At 46.8% G+C, this 13,372-nt stretch overlaps 1 protein-coding gene and 1 pseudogene across 1 annotated transcript in view; both read right to left on the bottom strand.

The window, feature by feature from the left end:
- LOC119442433 (ADAMTS-like protein 5) overlaps window positions 1–13,372 on the bottom strand; it is a 179,194-nt gene that overhangs the window by 110,836 nt on the left and 54,986 nt on the right. The gene's annotated exons all lie outside the window — the stretch shown is intronic.
- On the bottom strand, window positions 2,373–2,467 carry LOC119443255 (U6 spliceosomal RNA; annotated as a pseudogene).

The following is a 13,372-nucleotide window of genomic DNA, read 5'->3' as shown; positions in this document are numbered from 1 at the left end:
CTCGAGTCCCCCACTACGGCGTGCCTCATAATCAGATCGTGGTTTTGGCACGTAAAACCCCATTTTTTTGCATAAGGGGGCATAAAGTACATCATAGCATATACTGTGTGGTAAAGTAAAGTAGACCAATGCCAGTATAGTAGTATAAAACAGTTGCAGGGTACCACAACTCGTCCAAGGAAAAAAGAGCACTGCTGCAGGCCAGATGATGAAGCGACTAATTAAACGGTGCACCACGCACTAACAGCAACTTTCGCTAGTCCTGATTTTTTGTTTTTTATTTCACCAAACTGCGTGCTCACCGACAAGCTCGGACCAAAAAAAAAAAAAAAACAGCCTTGTGTGTCATATCTTCGTCCTACAACCGTGCACAGATGCGCCTCGATTTTGCGAAGTAGAGCGCAGCGGCGTGTCTCGACTGGAATGCCCTGCATGGTTTAATGACGCTTCTCGGCGATTTCTGCGATGTGGGGCTAGTTAAAGTGAAATAGCCTGCGCAACATTGCCTTTGAATAGACATTGCAGCTTTCTGTTTGTGAAACTATGGTTCAGGAAGAGTTACCGAAGCACAGCGACTGCTTTAGTCGGAAGGTCACTCCGCCATTCACTTTGCCGAGACGAACAGCCACTTACACTCGAAGCACGTTTGTGTACACGCAGGTTAGTCACAACAGAAGGAAGCCCGTGTTGGTAATGGGAACCATAAAGTACCGGCTAAACAAGTGGCCGTGTGAATACAGTAGCCGAAAGAAAACGCAAGCAACGACACGAACACGACATAACGAGTGCCCCATGTAAAGAGGCACGTCAGAAGTAAGGGATGCGAGGGGTTCGAGGAAGGAGGGAGGAAGACGGAGAAAGGGGGTGGGCACGTAATTACGGGCATGTTGCGAACAACACTGGCCACGCTCTTCGACGGCGTAGTACATCGACCGGGGGGTCCTTAGCACGCACTCGTCTCCTCTGAGATGCCCACGGAAACCATCCGGGGCTGCCACCGTTAATCAAGGGTTGTAGGCACAAGGAGGGGGAGGGGGGGGGGGGCGTGAGTAAAATATGGATCTCAAGAACGCCCTACCAACAGGAAACCATTGAGCAAGGCATGGTCACAAGCGTCCAGCAAAGATAGGGAGAACGCTGCACGAAGAAGTCATGCATCAGGCAGGGAAGGGTGGGGGGGGGGGGGGGCGGAAAAAGCAAATAACGAAGGGTGAGGGAAGGGGCTGCGAGAGCGTAGCAAAGGACGGGAGAGGAAGCCTCCCATTAACGAGACGGTGCCCGCTGGAACGCGTGGTGGCAGTGTCCTTTCCGGCGCGGTGCTCAGCGCGGGCCGCCCATTAGCCGGCGGCCCCCGGTCGCTCCGGGAACGATCCTCATCGAGCCGCGAGCTGCCGGACAAGCGCGAGGCGCGCACACCACTCGCTGTGCGAGAGAAACTGTGAGGCTAGACAAGGGTTGACGAGAGCGAGAGCTTAGCCTCCCGGCTGTCGAAGAGGTCATCAAAGAGGCAAGCTCGAAATTCAAGAGAGAGCGAGTGCGCCATCAGATGCACTGACGTTCCGAGTTTCAGTATTCGTTTTGTTACCTACGCAGGAACCTTAGTATGTGTGAATGTTCTCCCATATATTCGCGGTCAAATTCTCACGAAGCTTACGTCACCGCTACCACATACTTTGGATCCTCGAGGTCTAATAACTAGGCACGGACAGGCCGGAACGGAACTGAACGGAGAATGGTTCATTGACGTTGCCCATATCAATAGTGGCAGCTGGCCGATGGCAAACTTCACTTGCGAATGAAAAATGTTTTGTGAATTGGTAACCAAAATTTTGATAAACTGACTTCAAAAACCTTGCACTCGGCCGCGCAACGCTTGAAATAGCGAAGCTGGACGATCGTAGCCCAGCATTTTCCGGAAGTGCGCGCGAACTTTTAATCTTATTACTCATGATGATGATAATTTCTTTTCGCGCGTCTCGGACTTACGGCCGTCACTGCGCGTTGCATAGCGCAGCTTGCAACACCGACACCGCGTTCCAATGCCGACACCGCGTTCCAGGAGACCCCTCCGTGAATGCGTCTCTTCTATCTCGCTCTCATAGCGCGCAAAACCTCTTCACCTCGCACAGCACGAGCGTACGAACATGCCAGCTGTGGACGAAGACGACGACGCTCGAACGCAATCATATGGTTCGCATAAATGCACGTTCTGCAAGCGTGGCTCTATATCCCAGTGGTTACGATGCTCGCTTTGGAACCGGGGATACGCGGGTTCGAATACCGCCTCGGCAAGAAAATTTATGTTCTTTTCTTTCTTGGTAGTGTCTTGCTACCCACCACAAATTACGGCTGGCTTAAACAGCTTCGCTGTTAATAAAACACTATCCCGCGAGGTACCCTTGCGCAGCGGCCATGCTAATGTTCTCTTTATCGTTCAAATTTTAGTATTTGTATTTTATAGGCATACTTCAACATAAATGTTCTGATATTGCGTTTTGTCTGTCTTGAGCCATCCCCACAAAATCATAGAGGCTGTCCCGATGAGATCATTTAGCGAGGTCATGGAGATTATACTACGGCCTTGTCTCTTCCGAGGCATCAATCTGGAACGTATATATCTCTACATAATAGTCCTGTGGTCACCTTGCGAAGGTCCTTGCAGCCTGCTCGAAGCGGCCTCTACCAAACCTGTTCAATGTATTAAGAAAGACTGCCATATTTGGCAACTGATAAGTACCGGTAGGCAAGATTACAAATAAGCCAGGCAGCGAAGGCAGATACAGCGCTCAGTGATTCAAACACGATGTTAGGCCCGAATGGCGGCCGGTGCTTTTCGCGCCACCGATGAGCGCTGGGTGATCGCTGGGGGGCCAAATGCTGTCACAGTGCGTCACAGAGGCCCTCGCGTTCATTCTATACCACAGTGCATTAGCTCAGTGTCCCCGGCGCCCACCGGCGGCGCAAAAAGTTCCGACCGCCATGCGGGCCGATTATAGCGTTTGCATCGCTGAGCACTTCATGAGAAATTCGATATACACACTTTTGGCACTGTCTGGGCTAAACCGTCCTGCCGGGCTCTCCATTTAATGCTTTCCCCGTATGTACACCAACCTAACATACGCATAAAATCAAAATCGCGGATGTCTCTTTATATAGCTATGGCGAGAAAAGTTACAGGTTAAGTCTCCTTACGTGCATTGCATGCCACATCAGTATGACTCTTCCGCGCGGTACTTTTCACTTGCTCCTGTGCTCGAATTGGTCAAAGTCAATTTTGAGAGTAGGCCATGTCGGTTTCGAACGTGGGTCAACTCAGTTCTCGAATTGGGCAAAGTCAATTTTTTGGGTGTGGGTGTTCACCGTGAAGTTTCGCAGTGCGAGCCGCAGCAGGTCCAGCGCCGGGAATGCGACGTCATTACTTGGTGACATGTGTTTTGTGACCATCGGATGTTAACGCCGGACGCTCGCCGGATTGTCCGCTTCATGGGGCATGGCATATAATGCTTTCGCCTTAATAATGCAGTGTTAAAGCAAAATCGCATGAAATGCTGCGCTATTATTTTAAAGCTGGCTCTGAAGCGCGTGGCTCCTTCGAAGAAGCTCCTGATGCGCCCCTTCTTCTCTCTTCGTCCTTTTCGCGGCTGCGAGAAACCGTAACCAGGAGGAGGCGGGGCCTCATTAACCCGCCCGAGACTCAACAGCGTGCCGCGGCCACGCGCGCCGAGTCAAAACATTGCCGGCTCGAGCGCAGCAAACACTGCCTGGCGGCTGCTTGGGACGGCAAAAAAAAAAAAAAAAAAAAAGCGCCAATTATATAGAGATATAGGGCTTTGCGAGGCGCGCGGAAGCGAGGGAGACGAAAGAGGGCGGGAATGAAGGGGCAGCCAGGCCAGCTCGAGAAATTACGTGTTACTTTGTTTCTCACTGTTGAATTTATTTTGCTGTGCTTAGGGGTTGTGGCGTGCTTGACTTCTGTCCTGAATTGGTTGCTGTTTGAGAGCTCCCCACCCCACGAGCCCGCTGTCATTCCGCTTCATCTCCTCTTCCGTGACTTGTTTTTGTTTCGGTTCCGTCGCTTCCTTTTCGCCACTGAAGAGTGTCTGCCACGAGAACGCAGAAACTGTTTCTCACGAAAAGTGTGCAGCGGAGAGTTCAGAGGCACGAACTGTCGCGGGTCACTGTACGTGGCGGGCTGGGAATAACAGTACCGAAATGAGAACCACTTGCGTTATGCAATCGTCGCACGATAGCCAATGCACAGAAGGGAGTGCTCAGAGTCCTGATAGTGGCACTTCAAAGTTATTTGCGCGTGCTGCAGTCCCGTCTCGTTTATCGGGTCACCGTGTTTTTCGAACGTGACCTCTCGACTACACTCCAGTCTAGCTGCGGTGAATCTTTCAAACGCGATGTCTCACTTCAAAGAAGGCCATCTGTTTGTTGACTTGATGACATTGATCTCAGATATGGCGCAGTGCTCTATATATACAAAGACGTACATGTTTCATAAGTCACGACCGCTTTGGAGTGGTTAACCAATCCAAGCACGGTGAAAGCAATGCTGCCTAATGTGATTGTTTCTCTATACCCAGCCCTTGTTCACATTCAAAATTTTCGACGGAGCTATATATTGTGGATACACGCGCCTGCTCAGCGTGAAATAGAACGGTACTTTTCGTGTAGGCTAAATATTTGACTTGCGTTTATTCATGCATCAAAGGTGACCTGATTATCCTTCCGTTACGAGATGTATCGATAAGCGTGCTAGTCCTGAGAGTATTCAGTATTAGCCCAGACCATCAACGAAGATGCAACCAGCACCATCTCCTCAAGACATGCACCAGCAGAAATGAACTTTCCTCACTGGTCATTGGTGTCACCCACATTAACTGAAATGAGCTCTACTTTCACCAGTTTCCACAACGTGGCACGCTTCTACCGAGCCGGAACATATATAGCCTGGAATTCCTTCTAGTGAGGGAGGGGGAGAGCGCGGAGAAGTTAACGGCTTCTCTACCGCAGCGCGCCGCTTCTCCCGGGCGAGTCGCGCACGCGCCTTTATAAATCGCTTCCGGTTGCGCCGAGCTCAACTCTCGCCCTCCCCATACGCGCCTCCCCCCACCCACAACTCTGGCGGTGGTGGCGAACGAGCGAGGTGCTCCCCAAGCCAACGGCGCTCCGCGGGAGGAACAAACTTGGGCATTAGTGAACAGAGGCAAAGTGTGCATGAGGCCAAAAACAAAACCAGCGCGCGAGCCCAGCAGAGAGATACAGAGCTGGCCCGGGGCCGCCACTACGGTGCACGGCGCGGAGTTTGTTGTATACGTGCGGCGGTTTGCACTCGGCCGCTAATTGCGACGTCATCCCCGTGAACCGAGGTCGTCGACACGCGAGAGGAAGGAGGGAGTGAGAGGGAGTTAAACGCGAGACCTTCTGACCACGTGCGAAGTTCATATTTCTTTTTTCATGTTTTTTTTTCTCTCTTCATTTCGCTGTCGTTGCGGTGCGCAGCAGTGGAGGACTCGAAACGATCGTAGTTTCAACCGTTAATGTGGGCTCTGGCGACGATGTCAGTGTACCGTCGCTGCAAAAAAGTTTGGTCTATTGCGACTCGGCTTCTCGCTATGCGTGCAGTGCAGTTGAAGCTGGAGCTAGTCGTCTGCACGCGTGGGTTTCCAGGGAGGTTCATTTATGTCATTGCAACTTTGACTGCCTGCCTGCACTTCTTCGTAACCATTAGCCAGTTCAGAATGAATTTGCATCAAGTTTCTCAGGCTTCAGCTTTAATAACTTTTGTCTTTCCAATGAGCGCTTCTGACTTGTTATTCCTCATTTTCCTTATATGCTCAACTTATCTATTCAGCAAGTTACTTTTCGATCTATGGGGTACGTTGTTTGCGATGAGAAAATAAATAAACTAGCACGTGCAAAGCGTAAGTTTATTGCGATTGAGAATGCCCACGAGTCTTTGTTACTGATGTGATGACGCTCCTACTTTCGCTTGATAATTAAAAAAAAATGGAATGACATGGCAGTGCTGGCGGCCAATAAAACATTACACGAAGCGATATTCACAAAGAATGTTATTTTCACCCACGCGCAATTGCTGCTACCAGTAATGCTAACGTCAGCAAGCCGTGAGACACAGCGAACATATATATCCCAGGGCAAACGCAAACAATATATGAGGTGGACTCCTACAAGCCCACAATACCGCTCCGATCTCTGCACCTGCCCGCAAACTGCAGCGAAGAAACAAATACTTCGAACGTATTACATACGTCATCGCGCCATCAACGTCATCATTTTCGTGCGTAACAGAGTCGTTATCCAGCAAGCACGATGTGTGGGCTAAACCCTGATATTTGGACCTCCGTTTCTTTCCTCGCGGAAAGTGGCTTCAATGTATGCCCGACATAACAACGACGACATCTTGCAAGATAACGATCGCAGCACATGCAAAACCAACTGGAAGCGCATGTCGCAGAAGGCGAATCACATAAATTCGACTTTATTCTCGAGTCACAGTCGCGGCTGAAAGCATAAAAACAAGCCGCATGAAAACAAGAGATCCACCGTTATCTTGCACATATTTTGACGCTTACGTCATTGATTTTGATACACGGAATGTCGAAGAAAACTGGGTCCTATTTCGAAATAAAGTCGCGCAGCTTATCACTGCATACGTTCCACTGAGACGCATTCAGTGCAATAAAGCGTCACCTTGGTTTAACAAAGAGCTAAAGCGTCTGTCCAATAAAAAAAAGCGCTTGTTTCGTTCAGCAAAGTTACGAAGAACAGGAAATCACTGGGAAGCATACAGCAATGTTGAAGCCGAGTACCGCACAGCACTCTGTCACGCCAAAGATTACTACTCTACTAACACTCTCCCAGCCCTCTTATTAGGTAATCCTAAAGCATTTTGGGGAAGCGTAAATGTGACGGGAAACTAGTGTTATTTCTCTTAATAATTCTGAAAATGAACCGATACCACCCGAAGAATGCGCCTCAGTGTTTAACAATGTTTTTTCGCACAATTTTTCTTCATGTCGAGTTGGCTGTGTTAAATATGTGTCGCATCATGATTATCCTTTGATGTCCCCTATCATGTTCGAGCACTCTGGAATAGTACACCTAATCGACTCGCTAAAGATTTCTTCGTCTTGTGGAACTGACAGTATCAACTCTAAATTTATAAAACAAACTAAACATTCCTCATCTTTGTTCTTGGTTAAACTCTTCCAGCAGTCGCTTGATCATGGTATACTTCCGTTTGATTGGAAGATTGGGAAGGTGGTTCCTGTTCATAAATCAGGGAGCAAACATTCTCCATTAAACTATCGGCCTATTTCGCTAACAAGTATCCCTTGCAAACTGATGGAGCACGTATTGTACAGTCATATCTTTAACTATTTGGAATCACATTCTTTCTTTACGTCATCACAACACGGCTTCAGGCGCTCGTTTTCTTGTGAAACTCAATTACTTCTTTTCACTCACCGCTTGCACTCTATACTAGACAAGAATTCCCGAATCGATTGCGCCTTTCTAGATTTCTCGAAGGATTTTGATAAGGTTACTCACGTGCTGCTTATGCAGAAACTTTCCTCTTTAAACCTTGGCCATAATGTACTTACCTGGCTTGAATACTTCCTAATCAATCGCCGACAGTATGTTTCTGTCAATGGTCATGATTCACCCTTAATTAACGTAGCGTCAGGAGTTCCGCAGGGCTCTGTTTTAGGTCCACTACTTTTTCTAATATACATTAACGACTTGCCCGATTGTGTGTCATCTTCAGTTCATTTATATGCCGATGACTGTGTACTGTATCGTGAAATTCGTGATGATAAAGACCAGGAAATTCTACAGACTGATTTAAATACCATCGCAGCTTGGTGTAAAAACTGGCACATGGAACTAAGCCCCGAGAAGTGCAAGCTGATGACTGTTACAAGAGGCGACGTCTGTGTGCCTGCATATATGCTTAACCACGTCCCGCTAGAACATGTTTCATCCTACCGTTATTTAGGTGTAACTATATCATCTGACTTATCCTGGAAATGTCACATCGACTCCATTATCAATAACGCAAATCGTATGTTAGGCTACTTGCTGCGAAACTTTAGCAAATCCCCTTCATCAATGAAACGTTTATTGTATAAAACACTAGTTCGATCTAAGCTGGAATACGCTGCTGCCATTTGGGACCCTTACAATGCTACTCTTGTTAATTCTCTTGAAATGGTTCAGAATAATTCCACTCGTTTCATTCAGTCAAACTACGATCGTACTTCTAGCATAACTCTTATGAAACGCAACTTGTCTCTACCATCTTTATCACTGCGCAGAAAGGTTTTTCGCTTATGCCTTTTTCATAAAGTCTTCCATCATCATATTCTTAGCAATGAGCTCATTCTAGCACCTACTTATCTGTCATCTCGAGTTGATCACCGTCATAAAGTAAGAGGCACTTTTTGTCACACAAACAGGTTTTTATATTCATTTATTCCCCATACAACGAACGACTGGAACCACCTTCCTGATGCTATCGTGTCAATCGAAGAGAGCGCACTTTTCCGCCGAACCTTATTTGCTTTTTTTTTTCAACTGTGACCATGCACGTGACCACATGCGCTGTATTTGTGCAAGCCCTGTCGCGCCGTATTTTTTCTTTTTTGTTCAGTTCATATGTCGCTAGATTTTTATAATTTGAATATCATAGTATTCTTGTTATTTGATTTCTTAATGATTCCGTCCACTGCACATGTCGCTTGCATTATATAAATCCGTAGTTATCATTGTTATTGTTATTCGCATGTACCCCACTCCCTTCTATAATGCCTTGGCGCTTGAGGGTATGTGAAATAAATAAATAAATAAATAAATAAATAAATAAATAAATAAATAAATAAATAAATAAATAAATAGGCAGTCTGTCCCCTGAGAGAGAAATTTCTCTCTGATTTATTTCGTGCAAGATGGCCCGCTTTCCTTCGGCTAGGTTAAGGAGCTCACGATCGAGGCATGTGTTTGTTTTATAACCCGGGGCATTGCAGCGCGCCTGTCTTGACTTTCGATGCAACTCCTCCGTGAAAGTGCTCGCTTTCTTTTTTTCTTTTCTGCATCCTACCTCGCTCCTCTCGTTCTGCTCACTCCAGCCTTTCATAGCCGCGTCTTTCCCTCCATATATGCGTTCGCGTACACACCCGGTGATGCGTTCGGTACATCGCCGAACCGCAACAAGCTCTCGGCTGGGCTTGACAAGCAATTAGTGGGTAAGTGGTTGCTCGGGCTTCTCTTGCTTCGTTCGCTGTCGCGCTATCATTATGTATACTTTTCTTTACGGGCCCCCGCCTGTAGAAGCAAAGGGCCGGTGATGCGTCGAGAGATCGTTCCGTATTTCCGGCCGTGCGCGGTCGTATATAAAGATGCTGACAGCGGCAACCTGCTCCTGGCCTGCGTATCGCGGTAGCCGCGCGCGGCGAGGTTGTACGGCATACGCGCAGCGTTGGATGCTGCACCGCGATTTCCGAAAGCAGAAGCGTTCGAGCGAGCGAAGATTGTAAGAGAAGCAACGGGCTCACGACTGTAGCAGAAAAAGTCGATCGGAAAGCAAATCACGGCGAGAGGCCGTCCGGAGGAAACGCGGGAGGCCTTGTCCGGTATCAGAATAAACCGGTAAAAAGCAAGCGTTGTTCCCGTGCCGAACGAAAACATTGATATCAAAGTGAGACGAAGGGCTCGACGGAAGCAATGAATGTAGAGCGAAAAAACTAAATAGAAAGAAAAGAAGATACAAATAACCTGAAAGAGAGTTCGTTCGGCTTAAGAGCTCGACAAATCAAATAAAGCAGCGAACGATGCCAGTGCGGTGCCGTTAGGGAAGTGTTCCCGGCGTTATTTCCTTCATCATTTCTGTTTTTTTTGTATTTTGCCGTAGTGCTAATATATAGGTGGAGCTAAACGCATTTTTTTCCTTGGTTATACTTTACCGGGGGTGGGGGAAAGAAGGAAGAAAACGTTAGAAAGAAAGGTGTGCTCCAGGCTATTGTATGGCTTCATCTTCTTAAAAGCTCTAAAGCGCACTTTGTCAGTATCCAGGTCCGGAAACGTAATAATCCTAATTCGTCTTTTTCGACCTAGCTTGACCCGGTTAGCTCTCAGAGCTCGGCGCGCGATTTTTTTCTTTTACCAGTTTTGCCGGTCGAGAAGAGCAACCCGAGTTCGACCGGTAAAAAAATAATCACGACAAGCAAAGGCTGCTTCTAAAAGTGCACATTTGGTGTTTTACGACAAAAAAAAAAGAAAGGATACAGAGAGAAAGCAAACAGTAAGACAAATCAAGGGTCTGAATTAACAAAACTTCTCGCATGTAAGCAGTATTTGTCATTGGCCGGCTTCCTTCCTAATAAGTTCGTTGTCTGAATTTGCTGATGCCATTTCCGCTCTATAGCATGCGAGCTGCACGGTGTCACAAAGGCCCTGCTTTGTTAGACGGGGTGAAAAGGCCGCATTTGCATAACTTCTTCTTTTTCTTTTTATAAAAAGATACATTGTCTGAATTTTCCATTTACGAGCGAGAAGGTGTTTCGAAAGTTGCCTAAAGCTTAGCGTTTTCTTCGCTGCTCTCATGAATAGTGTAAAAAAATGGCTGTGCCTTAGCAGGCAATAGATTACTTTAAATTACCTGGGACGCTTGAACACTAGTTTATTCTTAGTGAAAAAAAAAGGCAATGCAACGATAACTCAAGCAACTTCAGTCTGAAAGGCCAAGCGGAGCAGCAGTGGATAAGAATGATAAAAAAATATTTCTTGACATATTTAAAGCCATAAATTGCTTTATAAACTGCCGACACGAGTCACGGAGTCTTTTGTGCTTTCTATGTCTCATTCACTGAAGATAACAGAGTAGGTGACCACCCCTCGCGACAGCTTCATCGCAATCTGTGTCTCGTTGATACATCGGCAGGGATTTAATGCGACATTAACAGGGGGAAAAAATGAAAAATAAAATTAAAGTTTGCCCCTTCAAGCGCAGTACTCACGTTACCAGGTTCAAAAGTAACAAAGAGGGAAGAGGGAAGAAACAAAGAGAGAAGTTAGGGATTACGCGGTTCCAAAAATAGCAAGAATAAATAAATAAATAAAAAGCAGCTGTGTCAGCAGGCGGGGTCCCAGATTCACTCGAGCGTGCACCGAAACGTAGCAAGAAACAGTAAGAAACGAAACAACGCAATCGAAGGCAAAAACCCAGACCTCGCCCCGTAGTTATCGCGAAGCAAGTGTGGGAAACTTGGTCAGAACGCTCGCATAGGGAGGGCCCGCAGTGAAAGATAGAACAAAATTGTACAAAGGGATGTAGCTAAGGCAGCGAGAGAAACGTCATCAGGGCCTGAAAAATAGCGGGCCATAAAGGTTCTCAATTGCGGGGCCATTGCGAAGCGGCCTGCCTCCCCGACCTTCTTTCGCTTCGCCTTGGTACCCTGTGCGGGCAACCTTCGCAAGCATTGGTCACCTATGCAGCACGTTATTAATTCTGTGCAGTGGGGCGCATTCTGTATAACTGGAGTGGCCTGGACAGGGGGACCAACTAAAGAGAGAGGCTGAATTTCCGCGTCACAACAACAAAAGAAAAAGAAGAAAGAAACAGCTGTTTATACATGCGATAACTACGTTTCGTGGTGGGTGCCCTTCTCTTAGCTAACTTGTCGCTTCGCCACCACTTTGTGCAGATAATTTGCGGCATGCAGTAACCTACGTTTTCTGCATATGATCCCACATTACGTAATACCCCGAAAAATGGCGTTTATGGGCTCAATAATTGATGATGAATACAAAGATTCTAACTGACTACGATAGGATACATTTCTAAGGTGCCGGACAATTGCAGATCGTCCGCGCTGGCTGGAAGCTGTGTGAACATTCGTCCCCTTAGTGGATGGCCGTCAGTTTACCTTGTACAGTGCTGCACAAATTTACAGACACGTAGTACGGACCAGGAGTCGCTCGCCTTCCCTGCATCACGGTTCGTTCCTATGGTTCCCGCCCATATGCGTGGCCGGTCCGATTCAGACTGCAAAAAGGGGCCAAGGAATAAAGCGAAAGAGAAACCCCCATGTCGAAACCTTGGCCGGTGCCGAAACCTTAGTTTCGGCCTCTTCTTGGACGGACGTCGGCTGATGCGAGTGCGGGAGATGAATTATTCTTATGTATGCCGGGATACAGAGAAGAAAAAGAAAACCGAAGGCTCGGTCGGTAGGCGGAAAGAGCTATAGCCATCGATTCCTTCGTGTATTTCGAAACGCGAATACCTTATGAGGCAACGATTTCAAAAGAAAACCCCGCGGTGATTCCGATACGACGGCTCGCAACTTCTCGAACGCATGTGTCGGCTTGCGATGAGGAAAAAGTTTTCAAGAAAGAAAAATGAGAAAAAAAGGAAACACTCCTTTATTGAGAAACAACATGAAAAGTTAAATAATACAACCAGTTGCCACGTGGAAGAAAAGAAAGGCTTCTAAGATAATAGCAAAGCAGGTATACGTGGTTGCCTAAGAAGTTAATACTGATATAAAGCAACCGGTCATATGAAAGTAGAAATCGTTCTCCTTTGTTGCCCAAATTTAAACTGTGGAGTTTAACAGCCTCAAGATAGGCCAGTGTGATCTGAGGGACTCAGTGTGCTCCATCGCTGCTTGCAAAGGCGTAATTACGTCAACGGCATTAACTTTTTTTTAATTTTTTATTATTATTAGTGCAGTGACGTCACACACAAGGAAGAATTACAATATCAAACTTATACCACGTCTGCCGTTTCCGGAGTTTCTTTCAATGCATAACCAGCATGAAAAACAAACGAAACGTTGAAAGGCTAATTTCGAAGCAGGAGCATAGAGCACGCTGGTGTCAGTAACCGCAACATCACATCCCGTGGCCAAGGCACAAGAAAAGCAGATATATAGGAATGTCTACGCACGGATGGCACAAGCCGGCCGTGGTGCGTCTCCGTACTTACGAATAAAACATTAAAGCAAAAGCGACTTAGAATAGAAACTCAACCGAGCCTACATGAGAGAAATGCCAGGGATGACAGAACAGTGGTGGCCCTGTGGAAGACGACAATTTATGACGCCCATCAGCCGGGATATTAAAGACGAAACGGGAGGTGATCTCTAATGTGGTCAAAATATAAATGCTACAAATAATGCGGCATTCAGAGCTCTGTACAGGAGAAGAAAAAAATTATGAGTTGGAAATAAAAAAGAAATAAAAAAGAAAACAGAAATGTGAAGGATCTAAAAAAAAGGCAATTTAATTTCATTGCATCATGGACTTGCAGTGTAGTAAAAAATATAACATTATGTGCCGCCAT

Source organism: Dermacentor silvarum, chromosome 2 (genome assembly GCF_013339745.2).
Source record: "Dermacentor silvarum isolate Dsil-2018 chromosome 2, BIME_Dsil_1.4, whole genome shotgun sequence".
Taxonomy (NCBI): domain Eukaryota; kingdom Metazoa; phylum Arthropoda; class Arachnida; order Ixodida; family Ixodidae; genus Dermacentor; species Dermacentor silvarum.
Note: the sequence above shows the minus strand (reverse complement) of the source record. Positions and strands in the feature narration are given on the sequence as shown.